This window comes from Anas platyrhynchos, chromosome 5 (assembly GCF_047663525.1).
Source record: "Anas platyrhynchos isolate ZD024472 breed Pekin duck chromosome 5, IASCAAS_PekinDuck_T2T, whole genome shotgun sequence".
NCBI lineage: Eukaryota > Metazoa > Chordata > Aves > Anseriformes > Anatidae > Anas > Anas platyrhynchos.
The window spans coordinates 56,839,989-56,866,848 of record NC_092591.1 but is presented as its reverse complement, the minus strand read 5'-3'; the positions used below and the strand labels follow the sequence as shown (position 1 = coordinate 56,866,848).

At 43.7% G+C, this 26,860-nt stretch overlaps 1 long non-coding RNA gene across 7 annotated transcripts; it reads left to right on the top strand.

Moving 5' to 3' along the window:
* On the top strand, nt 1-26,411 carry LOC106017847 (uncharacterized). 7 transcript variants are annotated; one of them, XR_001191553.5, is made up of 6 exons: nt 1-655; nt 742-845; nt 9,929-10,046; nt 13,447-13,551; nt 20,178-20,256; nt 25,239-26,411. It is a non-coding gene; the product is annotated as an uncharacterized lncRNA (long non-coding RNA). The 7 variants fall into 7 exon arrangements; XR_002403288.4 differs by lacking the exon at nt 25,239-26,411 and adding an exon at nt 22,895-24,818 and having other exon boundaries at nt 4-655; XR_001191552.5 differs by lacking the exon at nt 25,239-26,411 and adding an exon at nt 23,748-24,818 and having other exon boundaries at nt 5-655.
* The last annotated feature ends 449 nt before the right edge of the window (nt 26,412-26,860 follow it).

Genomic DNA, 26,860 nt, shown 5'->3' with positions numbered 1-26,860 from the left:
GGTGGAGGCTGTTTTGGCTTATTTTGCTGTTAAGCATTTGGCACAGGTACCCAGGGAAGAAAAGGGGCACCCTAAAATCCTTCTTTGAGGTATAGGGGAAGACGCAGGAGCTGACAGTCCATGCATAGGCTCTACTGAATCTTCGCTTTGTACCCATGCACAGTCTGGGAGGGGAAAGGAAGAGGTGTTTCCATAGCTGTCATCACTTGGAGCAAAAGCTAGGCTTTTAAATTGCTCAGCCAGAGAGCAATGGCAAACAGTAAAAGAAGATTTTTGAACAGAATATCAAGGCACCATTAAAGTGCAATGAGAAGGTGAGGACATTTATCTCAATTTGTCCCAGGTGGATCCAATACTCTGCTTCCACAGGCTACTTCTCCTAATTAAGATCTCATTCAGAAGATACCTTCTGGCAGGGCAATTAAAATGAAAAGGGAATGAATGTGCTTGTTTGGAGTAAATATAAACAGCTGCAAGGCTACACCTTGGGAAGCAATTTTAAAGTTGGGAAAGTTCTGCAGTGGGAGAGGAAAAGATTTTCTCAACTGCTTTTTGTGTTTGTTTTTTACAAAAGGCTTGCTACCATTTAGGGTAGCTAAAGACTGTGGTATTGTTATAAACCACCGGAGTTGAATTGAAAGGGCTTTTTCATTTGGTTGGTGGGGTTTTTTATTTGTTTTGTTTTTACATCTCTGGGAGAGAAATGCCTGGAGATCTCACGAACAGGTCCAACTTTTCCAGGCAACAAAAGAAAGACTGGGATTCAGCTGTGGAAATTGAGATGCTTCTGGAAATCAAGTCTTTTAAATCTCATCCTGTTACATGGAGGCAGAAAGCACCCAGAGGTAAGCTGCTGCTTGTTACGCCAATGTTCTGTTGAAAGCAACTACACACAGCTGCTGGTTTTTCCTTTGCTGTCCGTAGGGTGAGTTGCTGAAGCTTGTCTGTGACCTGATCTGTTCTTTCAGGGGTCTGTACCAAAACCACAAATACCTATATAAGCAAGCTAGCTGTTGGTGCTGCTGGTTCCCTGTTGGCAGGGCTGCTGCTATAGTGTTGGCTCTCTGTGACTTCAGCTTGCTGAGGATTTGGTATCCAGGGTGCAGAGAGAGCAGGTACTGATGTCCAGTCACAAAACCCTCTGCACAGGCAATCTCCAGGGATGTGAGTTGCACGGTTGTATGCCATATGCTCTAGTCAGGTGCCTGTTGCAGTGGAAGGGATGTTTTCAGTAGATTTCTGAATGCCCACAGGTAGGAACCAGCCCCTCTGCTGCTGCAGATCCCTGTTCCCTGCCCAGGAGGACAGCAAGGGCTCCTCTGCTGCTGGGAGCTGCAGGCAGTGCTCACCTTCCACACAGCCCACTGGGCTTGGTGGTGCTGGCTTGCAATAAATGCCCTTCATACAGAAGCTCAAGCAGGGTTGGATCCATGCGGCAGGAGCAGCCCCTTGGATGAGGGGTGTGAGGGGGAAGGCAGTGGGCGCTGCTGCCGGGACAGCTTTGGAAGCAGCACCTCATGGCACCATGCAGCAGGTGCTTCCCTGCTGGACCACTCCCTGCCTTGTACCAACCCCCTCCCACGTTTATTTAAAACTTTAATTAAAAAAAAAAAAAAAAAAAAAAAGGTCTGGTCTAGCTTAAGACTATAAAGTACTGGAATTTAAAAGTTAAAGCTGGAGTTCACATACGTAAGCTAGGCTATCTTCTCCTACTGCGTTACATTGGTTGTAACAACCTTTTAAAGGACTCAGACTCTGGATAAGTGCTTAGGTACTTACTGCACTAAATATTCCTTCAACTGGCATCTACACCAAGTATCTTAAATTACCCTAATAAGGTTTCCAATTATAATTTTTTCTGACCTTTAACTAAAGACCACTCTGCTGGGAAACTCATTTTTGCTCTAACCCCGGCGCGTTCCTTAATGGAAGCTTCACTATATTTGGACTCCAGTCTTGGGAATCTGTTATTTAAAGACAATGTAAAGTCTATACAGTCATGTTTGTGTTACAGAAATAGTTAGTGCTGCCAACTTTGTCATTTGAATTCAGGAAATAGCCCAGTGAGGCTATGCCACTTCCAGTTCTGCTTTCTGTTCTCACTTGAATACACGTAATCATGTCCAAACCGGTACAGCTGAGAAATTGAATGCAGGGACATATGAGAGAGCGTTGAGAAACATAAAGAGAGAGATTCTCGTGGGCCTTAGCAAAAGTGAAGCACAGATGATGTGATGCAGGACAGCAACCTCCGAAGTGCTGCTGCCACTGCCTCCTCTTTCCCTAAGAGACTGCACAGCTGCACCTGTGTCGGCCAATTCTCTGCTGGAGTGGGAGCAAGCAACAAAAAGTGTGTGCTTACTCCTGCTTGGCTACAAGAAGCATGGGCATCTTTTACTGGAACCAACAGCACACAAACAACTCCTGTTCCTGCTGAAACTGCAGCTTTTTATTATTATTATTTCTTAAAATGAAGCAAGAAAAAAAATACTTCATCACCTCCCAAACTAATATCCTTTTGCTCCTGTAGGAGCAGCTGCTCCAGAAGGCTGGATCCAGCTACCTGGATGTAGACATCCTGGTGTAGATGCAGATGTGGCTGCTGGCAGAAGGTCCCTGCTAGTGCTTGGGTGCAGCAACACCCTAGGGCACTGGTGGCTTCTGCTTGCTTCTTCTAACATCACATCGCCTTCCACCTCCCCATCTCTAGGACACTTCTCTCACTTCAAACCAATATCAGTCTTAAAGCTGATGTGGGTTAGATGACCTTGACCATTCTTATAATCCTTAGAGGTGCAGAAGAGAGTCGTAAGCAGCCTCAGTATGACTGTTCCCAACAGCCATATCACCTTGCGGTTTTTCTTTTACACATCCACTCCTTGCTGTGCTGGTGTGCAATGCTCGCTTTGCATCTCAGGGCCGTAAGCCCAGATGTATTCACCCAGCTGTGCTGGCAGCTGCTGTGCCCATCAGGGAGCTGCCCCAGCAGCAGAGGGCACGGCTTTGGAGACAGAGGGGACTCTGCTGTAGGAGACGGTACAGGAGGCTCTCCTCTCCTGGCTGCATAGGGCTTGGATAGAAATGAAGCGTGTGTAAAACAAGTTTGTGCTAACTGACTGCCAGACATGATAAGGTCTAGGGGACCCAATGTTAGGATTCTGACAACCCATAGGCTTCTCCTAGCACCTCCAGAGGAACGTGCTAGGTTCATATCTTCAGAAGCCTTGCTGTCACCTAGCTGTCTAATGAAATGTGGAAAGCGATACCTGGCGGTGTGAAACTACACCCTGCTTTGTTTTCCATGGGGAACTAGGGCAAACACCCAGAAGAGGCTACTGGGAGAAAACGCTGCATCGCGTGCTCTCCTGAACATTTGTGGCCTTTAGCTCCCTGCTGAGCTGCCAGCCATGACATGGCCGGGTGCACTGAGGTCCTGACAGCAGCTGGGTGCTGACTCCTGTGGGATCTACAGGGGCTGCTCCCCCTGGGCTGGCTGGGAAGGAGCTGCTGGGGCAGAGGAAAGGAAGGCAAGCACGCGAGACCTCTTTGTAAACCCTTCATGGAGGTGCAGTGTGGCTCCGGCATGCACCTCTGCCGAGTTCAACAGATTCCAGGCATAGCTCTGCGTGTCCTTACGGCGTCGTAATTGTTGCCTGCATGGCAAGGCTAGAAATAATGAGGGTAGAGTAGTGCACACAATCACTATACAAGCTAATTAGCTCTGCCTGTCACTGAAAATAATACAGTGCATGGGCTGACAACCTAAAGCCTTGCTTGAACTTTCAAGGCAGGAAGTTTGTGAGAGGAGATGCTAAAATAAAGCGTTCCTGTAGCTCGAGATGACTTTAGGGGTCTGCAGTGCATTACCTCAGCAACAGCCACGTCATAAATTCCCCTTGAGGACCGCAGTACTCTCAGTTACGTGCTTCATAACACAGCAGATAGCTGCAGTTTCTAAGAACTGGTGCAACATCCCATATAAAGTATGTGTCAGGTATTACGCATGGCAATATCTGCAGCACATTAAATTATGCTACTGTATAATTTACAGTTTGGTGCAAGACTCCCGACATGACCACCTACGCACTGATGTTTGAGCATTTCTGAACAAAGCTGCATGCCTGGATATCTCTGAATATTTCCATGAGTCTTAATTTTCTTCTCCTTTAAATAAAACAATTTATGTTGATCACAGAGAATAATCCTGCCTCTGAAGAGGACTGTGTCTGCCAAATTGGACTTGATGATCCTTGTGTGTCCCTTCCAACCTGTGCTACTCTATGAAAGTGGGAGGCATGAAGAAGGAACAGGGAATGACCTTAGCAGGAGCCCTTGGGCACAGTGCTGGTTTCTGACTGGGAAGTCCCTGAGATGCGACTGGTGGAGGCTGGAAGAGCTCTGGCTGCTGCCGGAGGCCAGGGTGGAGCAGTGGTCTCCTTTGGTGTGGGCTTCTTAAAGACGTGTTTCTGTGTTTTCAGAGCACAGTGAGAAAGATCCGTGGTGGCTGGCGGTGCTGGCACCAGGGCCCAAGCCACTCAGTGGTGCTCATGCCTCCAGTACAGGCTTAGGACCTTGCCTGGCCCGGGAGGCTGCTGCCATGCTGGGGCTCTGGCACTGGCAGGGCGATTCAGCTCTCCATGGGGCTGGGGAGCAGCCACGTGCATCGCTTATGCCTTCTGGGTTGGCCTCTGCACTCCCAAGCTGTGCGAGGTCGGCTTTCTGGAAAATTAAAGCCAGGCCGGCGGTCTGTTTTGGATTTACATAAACGCACTGGAAATGCCGCTCGCCTTGTGAATCGCGTGGGGATGAGAAATCAGTGGTGCCTTGGTTTTGCCACAGACTTGGTGCCTGGCCTCGGGCACGCTCAAGCTCCCTGGCTCTGCTTTCCCATTAATTTTGTCTCTTTTGTTTTGCTGTGGGTGCTGCTGGTTGCTGTCTGCAGCAGGCTGCTGGCGGCCCAGCCCCGCGCCCAGGCAGATGTGCTGCAGCTGTGTGGCTGGCCGGCAGTCCCCGCTCGGCTTTGAAGCGAAGGCGCCTGATCCAGCCAGGGCTTTTAACCTGGCACCAGGCAGCGCAGGCCCCTGGCGGCCCCACTCAGTGCTGTGACTCCCATCCAGGTCTGCCTCAGGGGCCTGCAGTGCTCTGAAAGCCTCTGTTGTGTGCTGGTAGAGCGGGACACGAAGCGTCACAGCGCTGGTGGCTTGGTGTCCCTGTGGGGAGCAGGCCACTGATGGCATGGTGCTGGCTGCCCGGGCAGAGGGCTGCCGGCTCTGCCAAGCAGCTGTGTTATGAGGTGGCAGCCTTCCTGCCACAGCCCGGATCAGCTGCAGGAGGCACCCCGTGAATCGCAGGGCCTGCTGTTTAAAGCACAACAGTGAACTGCAGACAAAAAACCTCCTGCTCCCTGCTGGCCAGCCCTTGTGGCCCAGTGCTGTCTGTGGATTCACACCTCGTAGGCTTGCTCCAGGCAAAAGGAGCGTATGGGGAGGAGGATGCGGCCCAGGGACCCCTCTCGGGTCAGGCAGTGTCACAGGACTTGGCTGGTTTGGTTTTAGAGAAATTTCTCTCCCCTGGTACTGACTGCTGCTGCCTGTGCTGAGATGCCTCAGACCTTCCCCAGCAGCAACAGGGCAGGTGCTCCTGTACCCGGCTGTGGCAGGACTTGGTCAGCTCACGATGCTGTTTGGACAAGGATGGCGTGCCCAGGGTTGCATTATTAACTAATTGCATTGATATCTCTAGCATGCTCAGAGAAAAGCATGCAAAAATCTCAGCAGTGCTTCTGCCCTATAGTTTTCTCTCTTCTGAGGTGAGCAACATATGCCTCAAAATGTTTTGAAAAATTAATTTATAAAGATTTCAGCATCACAAAGCGCAAAAATATCCTTTCCGTAAATGCGTATTTCCAAGTATTTGTTCGTTGATGTTAAAATATCCACGATATAAATATTTTTGTGGTGTAAATATAACTATACATTAAATAACAAAACAAAAAATATGACAGGCTGCGTGAGTCACCAGCACAGACACACGCTGTATTGGTCGTCAATGCAAAGGTCCACTTTGTAGGTTGATTTCATTTATCAGAATGCACGCATCATGCCAAAACTGGAAGTACTCCTACCCGCAGGGTATTTAAAGGCTGTTCAAAATACACCCCACCCCACCCCCTGCAAAAAATAAAACTCTGTCAAAGACTGTAGACTCCTCAAGCGCAATTGAAGCTTGAAGTGAAGGAAAATATGGGCTCCAGACGTTGTTTCTGGCCTGACAAGCAAATGCTGCAGCATCTCACAGTGAGGCCCCTTGGTCCTCCTCTGCGTGGGGCTTGGCACATCCTGCAAATGCGGTCTTGTGCTCTGGTGCTTGGATGGGACCCCTTGGTCAGGGCCCGGTGCTTTGTGCCTTCCCTTCCTGCAGATATTGGGGCCTACTTCCTAGGGGAAGTGGTCTGAATCGGGTCAGGGGGAGGCCACGCAGGAGGCCCCGGAGCAGTCAGACACCGTGGCCGTGAGCCCGATGTGGGGGTTTAGATGTGAGTGGCCTCCACTCGGGGCTTGTTCGTGCTTGCATGCTGCCGGTGCCTGAAATGGAGGCACCGCAGTGAGGAGCAGATGTTTTCCCCGCGTAGCTGTTACGACATCCTTTGGGGCTCCCGGGCTGTGCGTGCGAGCTGCCGTCCCCACCCACGCCCCCACGCTGAAATGCCGTCCCTAATGCGCGGTTGTGCAACGGCGCTCGCTTCGCACCGCTCCTCAAAGTCTGAGATATCTATAGAAACTGGAGCTAAAAAAGAAAAAAAAATGCAGCTGCTATAAAAGAATTGACATTTCTGGTTCTTTGGGCGCTCAGCAATCTGTTACTCAAAAGCCCAAATCTGGGATTCCCGACGTGCTGGCTACCTGTCTGGTGGTTTCCTCCAGCCTGGCTGTGGAGCTGCTGTGTAAGCCCTCCCCAGGCTGTGCCCAGGTGCGTATCACCACCCGTTTCCCCCAGCTTTCAGCATCAGAAGGCAGCTGGCTCAGCCACTGGCTGCTTGGGGGCGAGAGGCATTGGGATAACAGAGAGCCACACAGGGAAAATCCTCATAAACCATGAGCACACGTTGCTTTTCTGAGTGCTATGACCAGTTATGAAAATCCTTTTGGAGACCCCCCCCCCCACCATATGTGTGCACACAATCGATGCAGCAATCAATTAAAACCAATGGTGGAGGCATTGTACAAGGGACGTTATTTATGCCGCATCCACCTGTAAGGCAAAAAACCATCCCTGTGGGTTTTAGATGGTGCGTGCTGTAATGGATGGCTTAATTATAGCGTACCTGAGGCATAGGGCTGATCGCTTCTATTTTTCTGGAAAAGTCTGTCTCAGTTTCTCATTTATCACCTGAGAGTTAACGTCTTGCACAAACACTGCAGAACATGGCAGAGCATCGCTTCAGCACTAACAACATTTTCAGGAAAATGGAGAAAATAATAAGTGCGTGTTTGCTTTTCCTAATGGATTAGTTGGCCTTTTAAGAGATTACTTTTCTCTACTAATCTTTTCTTATTTAGCTATGCGGTTGTGTGGGAACTGCTGCAGTCTCTCATATTTTGCTTTCAGCTTTTGAGTAGTGTTTCTGGCCCTTCCTAATTACCGCCACGGTTTGTGCCTGGGCAGGGATGAGCGAGGCAGGAGGAAAGCCCTTTCCTGGTGGAGCAGATGTTTGCATATCACCTAGGTTACCGTCTGTGCGGAGGGGAAGAGCTCACAACTGCAGCATCCTGGGTCTTTCCCAGCTGAATGATGGGCTGTGGAAAACACAAGATGTGGAAGAGAGCATCAATAAGTAATCATGCTCTTCCCTGTTGGAGCAGGTCGTCCTCTGTGCTCCTCAATTACAGTTGTCTGTAGAACACCGCTGCTGGGTATGAGGGTGTTTTATGGTCAGGCGAGCTTGGCAAGGAGTGTTCAAGAGACTTGCCCAAGTCTTGCTGTAAGGTACTGGCAGGGCTGGCCATGTTCTCTTCATTTGGCATGTCAACTCTCGTTTAAAACAAATGAGAGTTCTTGCATCTGCCTTCCCAGTGCTGCAACGAGGAAGTGTAGCATTTACAAGGGAAGTGCTTGCTTTTGGGTGACAGAGGCACTCAGTGCTGTGGTTGGCAGGAGGTGAAAGCAATGTGGGTAGCCCAGCCAGGGAGGCTGAAGCAACCTTAACCTTTTGAGGCTTGCAGGATCTGCTCCCACTTCAGGGATGTCTCAAGTCCCAGCTGGGGGCAGGCAGTCTGGCGATGCTGGCTGCAAAGCCGGGGAGAGCAGGAGGCCCGGTGCATAGTGGCGGGCATGGTGCCGTGGAGGCTGTGCTCCATGGAGAAACCTCTGCACCATGGAGGGATGTGTGTTGTAGCTCTCGACTGCGAGCGGTGCCTGATGTGTACTCGCTTTGCAGTCTAGGAGGCTCTTGTAGTCATCTCTCCTGATGCTGAATTAAGGTTCCCACGCAACGCGTTCAATAAAGATGATCTTTTATGCAAAGCAACAGCATCCTGTTTGCCAGGCTTGCCACTGCAGTGATTGCTTGTGACATTATCCTTCAAGCAGCTAAAGTTCAAACGAGAAACAAAGCGTCTGGGGAATCAGGCGGGGGAGGCCCGCAGCTCAGCGTGGTGGAGATGAACAGAGCTGATGAGGGCGAGGAAGGAAGCCAACTTATCATAGCAAGGTGACAGCCTTGCCTGAGATGTTGGGGTTAAAAGGTTATTGGGTGCACAAATAACACTGCTGCAGTTAAATTAATCCCAGCTCAGTAGAATTGAATGCCTTCCGGAGACTTCACCTGCATTACTGAGCGGGGCTGAAGCCCAGGTTCGTGGTGATGCATGTGAACACCCTCCTCCAGCTTGGGGCAGGGGCCACATGGGCTGGCTGCTCAGGAAAAGGGGGCGACTGGATCATTTGCCCCCTCGGCACGTGGCAGTGTGTCTTCCCACACAGCCACACCACCTGTAATGTCCATAGTTATGGGTGCCTAAAGCACAGAGCTGAAGCTCCTCTATCTTTTCTCTAGCAGTTAATGCTTAGGTACCTCTCATTTTCTGCAGGAGCCTCTGGAATTGCCATTTTCTCTGTAGCCATCGGAGCTGGAAACCTTTATTCCCCCAGTAAAAGCTGAGATTTTCACATAATAACACGGTTCTGGTAACTAGAGGTTTAAGAAAAAGGTCAGATAATGTGACACTTGCAATAAAAGCTCAAGATTTGACAAAGCTGTATTTAGTGCAGTTCCCAGCTGAATGTGGATTTGCCATTATGTGTTCAGTTTAAAGTACACTTACATTTATTCCAGGAAAGCTCTAATGCAACCTGTTCCTATTAGCTAAATAAAAGATTAACTTAATGCTGCCACTTATTTTAAAATTTACTGAAAGTATCAGTGGGAGAAAAAAAAAAAGTGGCAAAGACTTCTGTAGACGAGTCGCTATAGAAATACTCAGTGTTGGCAAAACTCTGCTGCTCAGCGTTATTCATTAATATTCACAGTAGACTTGGCTAATTATAGTCTGAAGCTACACATCCTCATTCTCTTTTTTCCTTTTTGCTAATTTCACGGAATTTCTGTTGCTTTATCAGTCGGCGTGCGTCTGTCCCTCTTCCTGAAAGCCTCTCAGCTGACGTGCGGCAGGAGCATTGGCTCCCAGCTGGGGCTCGGGAGGGGACGTGCTGCTCGGAGCATGGCCATCGTGCCTGAGGGTACTGGCTTTTGGGACAAGCCCCTGGGCAGCAGGGACCCCCCAGCATCTCTCAGCATTCATGCCTTGTGGAGGGCGAGAGCTTTGAATGGGGATGTCTGCGTGTGGGTGCTGGTGGTCTCTGTCCCACCGGGGGTTTGATATTGGTGCAAGGATCTCATGTAAATTCAATGCCCTCACTCTTGTCACAGGGAGCAGTGCCCTGGACTGGCTGTATGTGGGACACCTGCTGCCAGGCTTTATCATCCGAGTGCTTCCAGCACAAGCATGCAAAATGCACAGTGACAAGTAACATGAACGCAAATTCTGGTAAGGAATTTACCTTGGCCCAGCTTGGATGAGGAGATTTTCTGTGCTTCGTAATGGATGGCAGGCCTTGGTGCCCTAGGCACAGGGCACTAATGAACGCGTGGCTTAAAAAAGCTTAGAAACAATTTTTTTAATTTTTTTTTTTTAAGCTAAATTATATTTTTCACCTCAAAAGACTTCACAAAGGCACCTATATCCCTTTCTGTGATGGAAAGGATTCTGCCACATGCTCTTCTTGAGAAAAGCAGAGAAATATGTCAAAATCAGTCAAAAAGAAGCTGTGCAAATAATGTTAAGTATTGTAAACAGGAACACGAAACCATTTGTGGCCAAATTTGTGTGTATACTATATTCATAAAGACTCCTCTCAAAGGATGTTTTATTCCATTTTCCCTTATTTCACTATTGAACAAGGTCTCATTGCTTCTCACATACGCATCCTTGCTTTTTACCAGCACTGCTGATGCATAATGTGATTTCACGTATTCTTGCATTTGTTTACCAAAATGTGTTTAAATTATTGAATCCAGTCCTGTCTTATTAGCCTTTCAGCATGGGCTTCATTAAGCAGGAATATCACAGGATCTGACTCCTACCCCTGCTCCTTCCTTTTCTCTTGCTAATTAATCATTTTCATACCATTGATCAAATTTTGATGGTGAAAGACTGTTTTCCTGTATTCTGAAAATGCTCAGAGAAGCATTGCTGTAAAGGTCTGGCATTCAGGGAAGGAGTGATTACTGGCTATGGCTAGCATCTAGAGTAGAGTAGCATCTACTGGAAATTAAATGAAATGACAGCTCAGAGATGAGAATTGCAAACAAATCTTGGAAATACAGAGGTGTCCACATCTACTCCTCAGGTGCGAGCTTTTTGCAGCCTGCAGGACAGTGTGACTGGCAGAAAACCAAGCTGGATCGGTTCACATAGCAAGTCTCTCTGGCATAGTCCTCAGCCATGTTGTCGAGGCACCCAAATGGAGGAGAAGCTTTCCTGTGGGACAAGTTTGCTAGTGGCACTCCCTCTCCTGCTTTGATCAAGCCCCACTGTGAGAAAGGAGGTGGCCAGAGCTCCTGTACGGGGTGCACCCCAACAAGTGAGGTGCACCAGATCTTTTGGTGTTGTTTCGCAAAGGGAGCTTGAACCATGCGTCTGAAGCAGAGGAGGGAAGGTACTTTCACTAAGTGGGCTGCCATTGATTTTCGTATGTTCATAGGTATTAGAGAAGGAAAAGACCTATTCAATCATCTAGTCAGTATAATCAGGGCAGAACTATTCCCTACTGGACATTTACTGGTGGTTTGTCAACTCTAGTTCAGGAAATTGAGTTGTAGTGTTCAATATAATGGATTCTAAATTTCCATTTAATATCAGTTTTCTTTGGTTTCTGCTTTTACATTAATGCATTGATGTGCTTTATATTGATTGACTTTTCTTAGTGTAATGAGAACAAAATGCCACTTATCATTTAAGTCATTTAACTCAAACTAGCAAGCTATCAAGCTAGCTCCTCCCAGGGGAAAATCATAATGGCTATAGCAGAGAGCCATGTCGATAGAGAAGTGTTGGTAAGATGGATAATTCTACAAATGTTTTAATTTATTTCAAAACAAGGATAGAGAGTTATACAGCTGAATACAACATCAAAAACTATTCAAACAATGACTTAAATCCTCAGCACTAATCTTGCCAGTCCTACTTGCCTTCCAGCTTCTCAATAGCTTTATACATTTTATTTGCTCAACTGCCTTTTCAAAAACAGAGACTCTTCAAAATCATGTGAAACAATGCAAGAATAGGGCTAACCTTTGAGCCAAATCCCTACTGGGTTATAACCGCTGCACCACAGAGATCTGCTAGAGAAGGGCAGAATGAAGAAGAGTACGCCCATTGCCGTCCCTCCGCTCATCCAGTAAGAAGGATGCTGCTTGTAGTGGATTATTCAGAGATGTCAATGTAGCAGCAGACACAGTGTGAGAATAGGTGACAGAAGTAGGTTTTGGTCTTTACAAATGGGTTGTTGAAAAGATGCTCTGACTACTGCCATGTTACGTTCCCAAAAATATAGATTGTTATTTAACGTGACCAATATTACACCCCTGTAGCACCAGGCTGTTATAAGCGTGCCCTGGATTTTACACACGCACACACACACACCCCCACCAACTGTTCCACGACTGTTAGCCACTGGAAGAAAGCTCTGCACTTAGACATCTGTGGAGCACAGATGTGGTGCAGCGTGAAGTGTAATCCAAAACTGCCAGAAGGCAATTAAAATGTTCCTGTTCTTACTAAGACATCACTGGAATTATTTATAGCATTAATTTTCTATATTGGCTAACAGCTTTCCCTTTATGTTGAGTAAAAAATGATCAAACTGGAAATACTGTATATCCTGTGATACATTCCTTGTGCTAGATTTTTATGAACTTTTAATAAGTTTGGGGTAACAAACTAAGGCAGATGATACAGTGTTTCTTTTTGCAGTATGATGCAGTCTTTTTTAATTATGAATTCGTGGGGAGGTATGAGGAGGAGAAAACATCCAGATCCTCTCTGTCTTATATTGTCTGCCATCACATTTACTGTATTGCAGTGGTCTACATCTAGCCTAGAGCGTGCAATTATTGGCAAGAGCTTAGTTCTTACGTGGTGTTTCTCTGAGGTGTTCTAATCCAGGCTGAAAACATAAAAGCCTTAAGACCACTTCTGAATGTTAACAGATCTGTTCTCATTCTGTGCCAAAAAGGGGAGGAAAAAAAAAAAAAAAGTTCATTGCAGATTAGACTGTTGCAAGAGGACCTGAAGTGCAGTTAGACAAAACAGACTGCTGTCGGTGATTCTCTGCAGAAGGTGGAGAATCAGAAAATTTCCCATGACTTCAGGCTATTTCCCTGGAAAGGTGTCAAAGACTGAACTGAGGAGAAGGTGGTTGGGAGCACAGCTAAGTCACGCTCCTCATTTCCAGAACTAATTATATTATTTACATATGGCTGCTCTCCAAGGAAAACAAATCTAGCCATGCTTTCTCCAGCCATCTTTCTTCCTTTCAGAAGCTGCTTTTGAATCATCCCCCACAGTCTTATAAACAAAATTGGAAGGAAAAAATCAGAGCAGCCAGGCTGAAGGTCCCTGCAGCCCAATAGCCTTTTTAAAGCAGCAGCATGAGCAGGCTATGGAGAAATAAGAACAGCATGTAAATATTGTACTTTCCCTAACAGCTTCCCTGACGATGGCTTTTTCAGATTAGGGAACTACTTGAGCTGGTGCTGGCTGAACCTCCTGTTGGCCCACAGATGCTGATACTGGTAGTGTCCTTGGGCAGGCAGTGCCAGGGGCTTTCTGTGGAGGACCATATGTTAGTGTGTTTTTTGTTTCTGGATCCTTTGCATTCCTCCAGTGCTTGCAGTGGAAGACGCGTGGCAAACACTTGACCCTGCTCTGGTTCCTGCTTCCATCATCTGGGACCTCTGGCTTACCTCCTCAACTATCCCATCTCCAGAAGGTAGAGTCTTAGCCTATCACATTGTTTGTTTTTCTATGTGTGATCATGCTTGTTGCCATATTTTGTCTTTTTTCCCCATTTCTGCCATAGCTATTTGAGACCAGAAGTGCATACATAAGAAGAACATCTTGTCCATGCTAAGAGAGTAAGCTGATAGCAGCAACACTGACCTCATGGCTAAGATTTAAAATAATAATAATAATAACAATAAAAAAAAATCACTTCTTATTCTTTGTTAAATGGAGACAACGGATGTAAAACTAGAAGACTAGAAGCAGCACCTGTTTTGTGTAGCAGTCACCAGTGGTGAGAAACAATCTTAATGTGCAGACCGTTCTGGTCATCTTAAAATAAAAAGGATCTTCTGCTCCCATTCTTCATCCCCATTCCTGTTAAGAATCTTTTTCACAACTTTGTTATTTTGGGGTTAGAAACCTTTTTTTCTTCGTTTTTAGTCTAACTTCATTTGTACTCAGCTTATATCGCTTGCTCTTGTTACCTTTAATCAGCCTGGTATATTGAACTCAGCTCTGGATTTTGTTCTTCTGGCTGGTCAAATCTTTATAAAAAGTGTCTGCAGTTATAAAAACGCTTCCAAATTTGTATACAATTGGCAAACTGCTGTATCTTTGTTTCAGAAAAGAAAAAAAAAAAAATTTCTGCTTGACATTTCAAGTGCCATTTTTTCCAATGGCACAGGACAACCAGTTTCAGCTATGGTGATCTTCTCAAAAGATGATGTAAAAACTTCTTACACCCATGAGCATAATCTGAAGTTGCCTCCTCAGAATATGATTACATTTGGGATTTTTTTAGTACACAAAATCTGCTGTTTAGCTGCTACTGTTGTTATTCTAGTAGTTCTCTTGAGTCTGTCTATGAGGAATCTGAGTTCAACCTCTGACCAGAGATGGCCAGAGCACTTTGAGAATGGGAGCTGTTCAGATATTTTAATAGCAAATAATTCACTTAATACAGCGACTTTCATCACATGAGAAATAGATGCTTTTCCCTGTTGTCTGGTTTGTTGGCAGTAGGCCCACATCCACAAAGAAGTTTGATGGGGTAAGCCCTGTACCATTGCCACCTACACAGCCCCCTCAGCGTTGCCCCAGGCCAGCTGACCCCAAGCAGACATTTTGGGGTCACAGTGCTTACCATAAGCCTGCACACAGAGGACGGAGCCCACCCATGTGGTGTGTTCCCCGATGCGCTGTGCCCTGCTGGTGCAGTGACTGCAATGGTGCTGGCCAGGCCCATGCCAAAGGTGGGTGGCTGCCTGCGGGCTGGTCCTTGGGGGTGATCCTCCTGCTCTTGAGGTGGTTTGCTGCTTTGTCAGCCGCCTGGTGATGTGGCACTTATGGTGCTGCTGCACCGACGTTCTCCGTGAAGGACAAACTGTAAGGCTGTGCCTGGCACAAAACACGGGTAAAGCTTCTGACTGATGGCGGGACGTAACAGGAAAAACAGAGACGACTTTCCAACTAGAAACACTTAACCGCCCTAGAAACCTCCAATGAGTGTTTACACTCTCTCCTTTTAGGCAACTCGATCTGCTTATTTTAACCTCAGAGTTAGTACAGACGAGCCCCAGAGAGCCATCAATCAGAGCACCCTGCCTGCCTGCCAGCACAAGATGGATGCCTGCTCGGCCTGAACCACTGCTAAAGCTGTGCCTGGGCCCTGAGGGGCAGCACGGTGTGAGGGAGCAGTGCCTGCCTCCCCTTGCCCCATGGAGCACCAGCAGCTTGGCCACCAGGCCCTGGAGAAGCTCCAGGAGGTTCTGCTGCTTGCCCCATGCCTTGCTGCTCACACGGCAGCCTCTCCTAACCATGGTCCCCCCATGGTCTTGGTTCACTGAGCGTTTCCTCAGGCTGTTCCCTGATAAGATCGAGCATGTGCTGGGTAATGATGTGGGGCGGGCTCGTTCCTCACCTCACTGAAAGAGATGAAGCTAGTGGAGGTTTTGCAATGTGGTATATAACGCAAAAAATATGCCAGTGGGTGGCAGAGAGCGGTGCTTAGTCACTCGATACTAAGCCATGCAGGGCAAGACAAGCGATGATGACCAAGTTTCTGGGGATGCCGTGTTAGGTAACCATGCGGAGGCAGGGACACGCTGTGGCAGGGGAGCCTTCAGCCAAAACACACGGGCACGCGTGCTGGTGCCCACAGGGACACTCTGGCCCTGGTCAGAGGCAAGAAAGATGAGCTGCTCACACTGGCAATGGGTAAATGCACCTCAGCAGTCTGGTTACTCACCTAGAAAACAAGAGTAACGAGACAAGACTGTGAAAGTTTTTCTTAAAACAGAGATAGAAACGTAGCTGGCTATTCCAACAAACCCAGTTTATTTTTCCTGTACTGTCTTAAATAAGGATATGTCTTTTATTAAGTAAACGTTAATTATCCTTCCGATTCCCATCAATGTTGAACTTTTTTTTGTTTTCTTTTAAGACTAGCAACAGATACTACATTGCTGAATTTCAGCTCAGGTGTTTAAATGCAGTCTCTTGTATACTTTCAGATACATTTTTTTTTTCCATATTCCCTTCCAAAATAGTGCTGTATTCAGGCATGGACAGAGGATTTCCTCAGATGTCCTTAGCAGAAAACACTAAAAGTGGAAGGCAGGTGGCAATTCATTTGTGTTTAGAGAATTTCCTATAAAGCTGTTGCATAAAACCAAAATTATAGCAGTCAGAATTACTTGAGAGTTGATTTGATGCTTTCAGACTTCCTATTCCTGGGGACACAAATAGTCAGAGTTTTAGCTAATCTTTCTTACCTGTGGTTTTGGAATAGCCTAGTGTTACAGATACTAGAATCAAAAATAAGGCTGTGGTTAGCACCAAAGCCAGGTAGGAGAGACTTGGAGAGGGTGGAGAGTGGGGGAAGGGAAGTATATTATGACAGAGAAAAAAGCATATTGTGAGAAACTGACTTGTGAGAGGGTCAGATGTGTGAACTGTCAGTCTTATTTAGAAAAATACACAGAAAGCTCCTGGAAGTAAGTTAGAGATGGTTTTAGTGCTCCCTGGGATCGTACATGTGGGGTCCCATCCTCTGTCACGTGAGTAGTTCAATTCCAGGCACCTGGCTGACAGGGATTTAGGAAAGCATGGTCTTTAAAGAAATGTTAACAGTTACTGGGAACACAGAGTAGAATTGTTGATTTCTTTCTCTACCTCTGTCTAGCTCTTCTGCTTTTGCACCTTCACACTGAGCTTGTCTGCTTTAGCTTACTGACTTTATTTTTCCTTTTAAAGAGAAATAGTTTGGAGAACATTTTGTTAGGCATGATTCTTGGGTCTCAACAGAAATGGTAGATTAACCTTTGCATGTAAATGAGAAAAAAATAATGCTTTATTGAACAAACGTTGAGTAGACACCTCAGAAATGTGTTTACTGCTAGGCTGCTGGGCTCAAGTGAGAATTTCTAGTCAAAATGAGGTATGAGAAAGAGGGGAAATGATCGAGCCATTCCAGACCAGGCAACATCCTGGTTACGTTATTCACCTGGAACTAGGTCATTTAGGATCCTAATTTGGAACTAGAACTGGTTGGGGGCTATAGATATTCATATGATTTATGTAATAATGTTATAGTTACTTTTTTCTTTGAATGGAGCTGTTTAATTTTGCATAGATGCATCAATATTCATTGAGCCAGAGACTGCAAATTACTCTATTCCAGTTATTTTTGTTGAAAAATGAAGGCAGAAACCTGCAATTCTCACAGTTGGTTTCACTCTGCACTGAAACAGACGCAAGCATTTTAAGGGACAGGGAAAACTACAGAAAAGACAGTAGAAGAGCCTTAGAATAAACTCTGAGGCTGAGTAGGATGCTGCCCTCAGACACCATAGATTCCTTCCCTGCTTTGCACCACCTGTGCAGAGACTTGAGCATAAGTCTCCTGGGGACTTCCCTAGCCACACAACTCCTGGGTATCCTGGTGTATCTCTGTTTCATTCTGGCTTGCCATTAAAAAATTTAGATGTCTTGGTTTCACTTAGCTGCAAACAAAATCAACTGCCAAGCTTTGTGTTTCTTTTTTGTTGTTCTTAATTAAGTTCCTTTATTTATTTATTTTTTGAAGCCTGCTTCTGTGCATTTGCTTCTAAATGCACCAGGATCTCACTGGAGTGACAGATACAGGTTCTGGTTTGTCTGGTTTTTCCCATTCTAGAAAATCCTTCACACTTAACCACCAAAAAAACCTGTAATCTCTCTTTTGGCATTTGAAACATCTTACGTAACCTGTAATAAAAGCATGGCTATAGAAATCTGCACAATGCTGCTGGACTTGAGGTTGATAGCTTGGGCTAGGGCTTCTTGTGGTTCTCCTCCACAGCAATTCATGTACAGGTGCATGTGCCTCTGGCATGGCATTTCCACCATCGCAGCAAAAAACAATCCCGATTTGAAGGGGAAACTTCTAATTGAGCAGACTTAATGGTGAGGTCAGGAGAAAAAAACTACAAGAAAAAGACCAGGAGGTGAGCTTGCTAGAGGACAAAAAGCATCATTCCTTGTTGTTTTTCAAGATGCTTGCACAAAGGGGAGAAGCTGAGCCACAAGCAGCTGGCGCAGCTAGGCTCCAGCATGTGTTATCACTGAGGAGGAGCTGCTCAGGCTTTGTGCTCCAGGAAAGTGTTCCTCACAGCTCTCTCAGCAGGAGGGAATTGCCCTTGATTGTCTTAAGAATGAAATCAAAGAAACAAGTGAAGTACATCACTGAGTATTTTGGGCTCTGTCCTGCCTTTGTGCAAAGCAGAGGGTTGGTGCATCCAGCCACTGATGGACTCATCTTGCTCTGCTTCATGCATCACCCACCCCATAAAAAACATGTTGTTAATGCGTAAGAATACTCTTTCACCTGAAAGACATCATGGAATATTTTACAGCCATCTGTTTAGGATGATGATTTTGAGGATTATTACACCTTCAGAAAATGGGATGTTTCACTACGTGTTAGAGCATTCTGTATGTGTTAATGTATGGTGAGATTTAATGTTTGAAGTATGTCTTGACTTTAAAAAGAGTCAATTCTCACAATGAGACAAAACAATAAATCTCGCCACTATGGTTATGCTTAATATTATTTTTCCTCTTTTTATTCCAGCTAACTCACTTTTTTTTTTTTTTAATCTAGAGTCTCTGTAGCAGGAGATATTTAAGCATGCTGCTAATGAATATAATTGAAATATTCTTAATTAAACTTTCTGAGGAGTTCCCTTCTTCTCAGGAGATAAGCTTTAGAGAGAGGTCTCTGGGCACAGCAAGTAACCTGCAGAAAAATAGGACTTTTCGCATCCTCTCCACTCAAGTCCCTGAGCGTTTTCTAAGACATAGCATAAGTAGAAAGCAGCCTTTTGCCTTTGTGAGATTCCCACCTGAAAAACAAAGGAAAGTTCAATGGACAAATATGATGTTTATGATTGCTGCTGGTTCATTCGTCATTAACCAGGTCAATCTCAGTGAACAGGTTGTATTACAAAACAAGGCAAACTGAGTGAGTTTAGAGAGATGCTGTTGGATGTTTTCATGTTAAAAAACAAAAAAGAGACAAAAAAAAAAAAAAAGTGAAAAAAACTTGTGTTCTAAAATTGATGCTGTTCTTTAATAGCATGCGTTAGCTGTAATGATGCAGTTCTCTCAGCTGCGGAGGAAAGAAGCAGCAGTTGGACAACCTTAGCTGGCCCTCCTTCAAGTTTAATATTCTTTCCTAGTTTTCTTGTGTGGCTCATTGCAAAATCCCTATTTATTTCTCACTAAACAGAAATGGCAGGGCGCGGAGGAGAGGCGGTGTGTTTGCACTCCAGAGGACAGGAGCTGGCTGTACTCCTTTTGAACTACCATAAATTATAGGAGCACAGGAATGAGATGAAAGTTACTCGTAGCCCTCCCTGCATAGTTAAGAGAGAGCTTTTTATTTTCCCTATTTTATTTTACTGCGACACCAGTCCCCCGTATTTGTCGTCACAACACCTGAGTAAAGGGGATAAAGCCTGGATCTCATCAGGGTTTCTCTATGTAAATTCATCCTGTGTGTTTGCCAAAACAATTATAGAGAGGGGATTATCTTTGGATCCCATATCTATTCAAGATTCCAGGTCTGCTCATCTGCTTGCTGTTTTTTTCATTTTCATCATGTTTATTTTCCTTTGTGTTCTTAAAAAAACCACTTTACTATAATTTGCTTCCTTACTTTTTTAGTATATTTACTTGGTATGCAAGGAATTTCTAGATGTTTTCATAAAGTTCACTTTCTAACCGTGTAAGCCAAAACCAGACAACATGACAAGTTTGAAATGTCAGTTCACATAGGTCTTTCTGAAGAATAAAAAATAGTATTAATTTCAATGGACTCTTGTATTTCAAGGTCGTTTTAAAAAGAAGAGACATGAAAGACTATTTTTGTAAGGGTATTTATATCGTATTGATGAGACTGTATAGATAATTATTCTCAAACTAAGTAGTTATATAATTTGACAGAGACAGTTGCATTGTACCCTGTAGAGTGTTGTAGCTAGGATTAGGTAAATGTACAAGTACATGTAAATTCCTTCCTATTTGATGAAGAGAATAAGACTAAATGGCCTTGTGTCTGTTCCCTTGTAGAGGCCTTTGCCTTGCTGGGCGTACCCACTCCTGCTCTGCCATGGCTCATGTGGTAAAGCTCAACTGCTTGTGGATAAAGGTAAGGCTTGGTGTTGGAAAGCTTCTAGAGCAGCTTCCCACAGAAAGTGCTGGAAAGTTGTTTGAAAATAATGGAACTGAATGTTGACAAGGCAGGACAGACGAGAAGCTCTGAAGTCACAAAAAGTAGAATTAAAATGCAGGTACCAAGTCTTGAGGTCCTATCTGTTGGAGACTTATGTAACTTAAAAAGAAAGTGTATCCAATGGAAAGCCAAAATCTCCAAGGCAGAAGATAGACTTAGATTTTCTGAGGTGAACAACTAACTATTTTATCTCTTGTCCTGCAAGGAGAAAGGGAAACTATGACTGAAAGTGAGGCTGATGTTTATGAGCCTTGGAAGTATTAGCTCTGAGGCTTTTTGTCAGGAGAGGAAGATGCCAAAGAGAGCCTGCAGCACGCTTTCTTTCAGAAGTACAACAGGGCTACGGGAAGTGCTTGCACTGAGCTGCAAGCACGCCTGCCTTACCATGGGAAAGGTTTTTCTCCCAGATCACTTCTAGCAGCTGCAGAAATACAGGCACAAAATAATTCATCCTAGAGAAAAATGGATAGTGTGGTAAATCAAATTTGATTTGCCAGAACTGAGGTTATGATGAAGAAGGAAAGAAAGCGTGTGATTACCATTACTGATGCTTTCTGCTCTGCAGAGAGCAAGGGAAGCATTACCACTTGGTAGTGACAGTGGCAATGGGTTTGCTGCTTTTGAGAGCCCACCTGTCACACTGTGCTACACGAAGTGTAGCACAAAAGTTGTAGAGACAAAAATGATGCATGATGCAGCTGTCTCCAAAGGTGTAGTAGTCTTGCACGTGGATCAGGAAATGCAATCTCTTGCTATTTCAGGAACCATGTCTTAACCCTTCTCATAAGTGAGCTGATTTTTCTTGTAAAGGCCTGTTTCTGTGTGTTTTTTGTTTGTTTTGGTTTGGTTTTGTTGTTTTTTTTTGTTTCTTGGTTGGTTGGTTTTTCCCCTCTCCTGTTTCAACTTCAAAGCTTATTCAGAATCAGATTTCAGTAAGGACAGAGAAATTGTTCCTAATTCTTAACTTTAGTACTGGCTAATTTGCATGTATTTGTTGTCACAGTAAGATTTCCCTCCCTTGACCCCCCGGTATACACTCAAAGAAAGTAGTGCTCTTTTCCCTGCTCCTTGTTAAGTTAGGCTTTTCCTTCCCCTAATCATCCAAGCAGTCTTTGTTTCCATCTGTTACAAATCATTGATTTTAATGTTTGACAGAGCAAGAGACACCGGAGTTAAGTGTTTTTTTTCTTTGTTTGTTATTGTGGTTTGTTTTTACAAAGGTTGAAGGAATGTAGTTTTCTTGCTATTAGAGGAACTCATCTCTCAGTTTCTGGTATTAGAATTTGACTTTCAGCTTGTTATTGCTGATACTTTTTATGTGGGTGCTCCTCAGAAGGCCAATTTCATACAGAAATATTTTCACTGAATTGCAAGGCTAAAACCTGTGGGGCAAGCATCACTGAAACCACAGAACAAACAGGACTTAGGGAACACAATCCCAGTCTGTAAACACTAACATGCCACTCCGGATAAAGTATTTCAGTTCAAAGGTGCAGAAAAACATTAAAATGTTTCAGAAGTGCCTAAGTCTCCTGCAGCTGTACTCTAGGTTCCTTCGTCATTCATGTGTTTTTGGTTTTAAGTGAAGTTCTAAATTCCATGAATTTACAAGCTGTCATGGAAATTCACTTTGTCTTAGGCTGAAAAGAAGTAGCAGTTGAATGTATTCATAAACCCCTTTTATTGGCTTCCTACACAAATTTAATTTCAGTCCTTCAGCTGAAATGTAAAACACAAGGAAGTACACTTTAAGAAAACTAAACTCCCCTGTTACTACAATGTACACATGCAAAAAAAAAAAAATGAATGTTTCAAATTTCATTCTGTACTTACTACTAAAGTACAGCTTCACAAATCATATTACGAATTGAATCACTTCTTCCGCTGTTTAACCAAAACCATAAAAAATAAAATGTCAAATCAGTTGTAATCCTTTATTCCTTGAGCATGAAGAGCACTTTTATCACCAAATTACCAAATATTTCCCCATGTGCATAATGCTCTCCCCATATGTGTAACTTCAAAGCAGATCAGGAGGAAACAGGAAAAGATAAAATTGGACAAATAAGACATATTTCCCCATTCAAAATGCATTACTAAACGCAGAATCTGGAATAATTAGCAGGCTTTTACACCCAGAAACAATTTTAATATAAATTATATTGTAAGCTGGGGCCCAAGCATGAAAACATTAAAGAATATGAGGTTATTTTATGCATGTGAGTAATTCCTCTTGAGAATATTTGCAAGATTAGAAAACAGAATAACATGATCAAAGAATATGGGAGGTGATCATATTACTTCTGTTCAGGCTTATAACAGTTAGATACTACTAATGTAGTCTAGTTAACATTAGTCAAATTCACTGGCTTCATAAAGATGATAAAATAGATACTTTACCAAAACAAAATTAATCTACCTATAGTACTGTAGTACAGGTTGGCACTTTTGATGGGGAGAGGAAAGACTGGCTAAAGACTCCATTTTAGGACATAATCAATATATGTTCTTGAAAATACAGAAAGTAATTCTGAAATTCTTTATTGATATGCAGATAATATACTAATGGTATATAGCACACTGTCCATGCAAAGAGGCAGCATACCTATCTGATACCTGGTTGGAGTGATCCAGTCCTATTGGTACAGGAACATAAACCCTGTTTATGTCGCTCCTGCAGCGATAGATACCAATGAGCCAGACCCTTGGAGAAAGGAAGACTACATAGAGCTTCATCAACAAGTCCTCTGGCCCTATGCAAGTCTACAGAAAGATAATGTTTTAACATCTGAATGTTTTAAAGGGAAGTTACACATTTACACATTAAATGCTTATCTCTGAGCTTTAAAAGTGCAGTGATGTGTTAGAACACTTATTGGAGCTCATTACGTTTCAGTGGTATTACTAAAAACACAGTCAACATCTTTGAGACTTGCATTATTTTCTGTGCAAAAGGACTTCATTATGTGGAGCTAGACAATCTGCTGGAGATCCGAAATGGTGGACGCGTTTTTGCAAGCATAAATAGTTTGACAGTAATTTCACTTCAATGTTATGTTAGCAATTTGTATCCATTTTTCTACAATCAGACCTTTGAGAAATGGTACTTATAAATATTTTTTTGGTAAAAAGCATTTCACAAAAAAAATCTCTTTACAAAGCCAGAAATTTATTACATAGCACACAGCCAAATCCATCTGCTCTTCAGTCCCAAATAGATATCTTAATCGTATTCAAATTGTCTCATTTGCACAAAAGGAGAGCGAGAACCACCTTAAGGAACTTGAACGATCTGCTGGGGTTTAGTCCAACTCCCACTTAGGTCAATGGGACACATTTAATGAGTTACGCAGAGCTGTACTCCGTGTCTAGTACACAGGATGTAACAGCACACTTTCTGGTCTTAGGAGTCAAACCAGTATTTTCTGGAGACTTTTCCCATCCCAGAGAAGTTCGTTCGGAGATGGTTCATCTAGAGGTACCCAGAGAAATGGTGCGTGGCAGAAGAACTAGTCAAAGAGCACCAGAGTCACCAAAGGCCTCAGATGTAGCCTGAGACAGCAGAGAAATTACCACAATGCAGGGAAAAGAGCCAAAAGGTGAAATTAAATTCCAGTTTGGATGCTTACAAGGTCCTGAACTGCACAGATGCTTATTCTGTACTGTGACCCTTTGCTGATCATAACAGTTCATCTGCTCAGGATAGCTATTCTCAAAAGATGTGAAATAGCAAACTTTGTATTTCCTGATGAAGATGTACAATGTAAGATTTCACATAACTCTAGTGAGCTGAGGTTCCTCCTCAGTTCTTTTCTTCTGTAAAGAAGAAAATCTTTATACATATCGTAGAAAAAATGCATTAAGCTTCAACGACATAGATATCTACTCTGTTTTATAAAACATTTTAAGCATTACATATTACCAGTGTTTGTCTAATATGTCATAAAAATATTTTGCCATGATTATTTTGCAGGTATGCTTATATATTTATTGTGGTAATTGGGATCTGGAAAGTTTTCCTTAAGTCTCTTTAGTCTCTTTATTAAAGGCTTTGTAGACATTTTTATTACATTTTAGGGGGAAACTATGGCCTACTCCCTTACAGCACAGTCTAAATTCAATAAAAGCTGATCCCTGGAATTCACTGTTAACTCACGCCTGTATTTGTGCAGGACACACAGTGAATTTGCAGCTTTCACCCCTTTCCTACTCAGAAAGCCTTGCCAAGCTGAAGTGAGAAGAAGAGCATGCTGCAGAGGCAGAGATTCTTCTTTTGACCACCCTTCCCACAGGCTGAGGGCACACGTTGCTGCCAGTGATGAAAGCCGAGGGAGCCTCAGCATGTTTATTTTCTTGTTTCAAAAGGTTGTTCTGCCAAGTCTATTTTGGGTAGTTTTAGTTCAACGCTCGTTCTTTTTTAAAGTACGCTCAAATCTTTAAGGGTTCGAGTAACTTTTTATAAAGTGAAATGAGACGTTTCTAATGTTGCCATCTGTTTGCCCATCACTTTTTCTTGTACGGTACTTTAAAAGGACACTAAGCAAAGCTCTTGAAAGGCAGGCATATGTTGCTAGCACAGTCTTAACTCTATGACTGCACAGAATAACGCAACCTGATAGCAGTTTTCTTAAAAACCTGCCTGTCCCATCTAAGCTGAAGTTAAACAGTTTATGTTTCAGCTGAAATTTGCTGATCAGCACAATTTCGTTCCCTGGACGATTTCAGTTGCATACCGCAGAAAACGTGCGTGTAGGTGTGCCAGCTTAATTACTGCCCCATCACCACTTGCATATGGGAAGTGGTAAATTCTGTCATGTTAGTGCTTGAAAGGAGTTTTTGATTTGTATAGACCGCTAAAGAAAACACAAAAAAGACAAGGTTTTGTTTTTCTGTCACAGATGAATTTAGTAGACAGAAGTCTGCTGTCCTTAAGAAGTAATGGTGAAGGGGTTCCTGTGAAGTGGTGCGGTACAATGTATGCTTAATGCATCACACAACAGGGTAAGTTTGTCCTATCTGTATGAGGCCTTTCACAGCTACTTTATGTTTTACTAAGAAGGAACATCTGCAAGATCAAGTACCTTCCTCTGGAGAGGAAAAAAAAATAGTATTTGTTTTGGAGTATTAATGTTAATTATCATCTAGACACATTATTGACTTTTCAGTTTGACTCTGCTTCCTCAGTCAACATTTGAAAATGTAAATAACATTTTCATCTACAGACGAGGCCAGGAGGGAATGAAAAAGACAAATTTTCCAAAAAGCAGAATAACAGACAGGGCTTTCTTATATGTCTCATATATGCTCCCACATTTTCCAGGAGTGACTAGCAAAATTCTGAGACAACTCATGCAGTCAAGTTTTATGTGGAAAAAGTAATTGGTGTGGAGATTAGGTGGCACTTGCCAAAATGCTGGGCTCTGTCTACATGTTAATCAACCAGTGGGTGAGGGAATAATCAAAATGCATACTTTGTAATAGGTAACAAAGCAAAAATCTGTTCTGTCATGTGAAGACTGAAAAAATGGTAAGCATGTGCATGACCGAAAAGGTACCAGGTTCTTCAATATGTATGAACCACTGAATTTTGACAGGGACAGCAGCAATCAATCACCGTGTGTGGCAGACCATGAAACTCACTCTGGACTAGGCCAATGAATCAAAGTACTGCTGAAATTGCAAATACTAATGCAACTGTCAAGGACTTAAAGTAATTAAATTCAGTGGTATTAAAGCAATAAAATTCTACCAACATGGTAGTCCTGAGGCAACGCAATGTCTTAATAACCTAAAAATTGAATTTGCACTCTCTTCACTGCCCCGAATCATAAATAAAAGTTGTGGTTAATTGTGCCTGTCAGGTTTCCAAGGCAGACATATTTTTTTTTTTGTGAACGTCAGATACTTCTGCAATTTTCCTAAGCACATGCTGTGTCCTGATACCCATTTCTAGCTATTTTTTTTCTCTCCGCATTGGTGTACATGTACATTGGTGTTACATGATTGCCATTTCCCCCTTAAAGGCAACTGGACACATAATGTACTTTCTGTAGCGATTATGTAGGTAGCTATTTAAGAAAATACACTTTCAGTTTGGATATAACATTTGCTTAATAATGCTAGTACTTTGAGATCATCATTGACTATGTGCATTTGAAATACGTGCATAAATGCTATAGGTATGTTATTTGTATCATCTGTGCATTAAAGCAATGCACAAATTAGACCTGTTGGATTTCTGAAGTTGTTATTGGGATTACAAGATTTTAAAAAACTGTTCTCTAATGCTTTCTGTGGCATCTAAGCAATCTTAGAGTCCCTCCTTGTGACTCAGTTTATATCAGCAGGATGAGAAGGAGAATGCTGCCTAGCTACAAGACCACTAAGGACTGGTCCTGTTAACACAAGCACACCTATGCACATGCATAGGTCTATACACATGGAAAGTAACTTTCCAATATAACTAAGGCATAATTTACTCACTGGTAGAATTGTAATAAGACAAAGCTATCTCTAATCC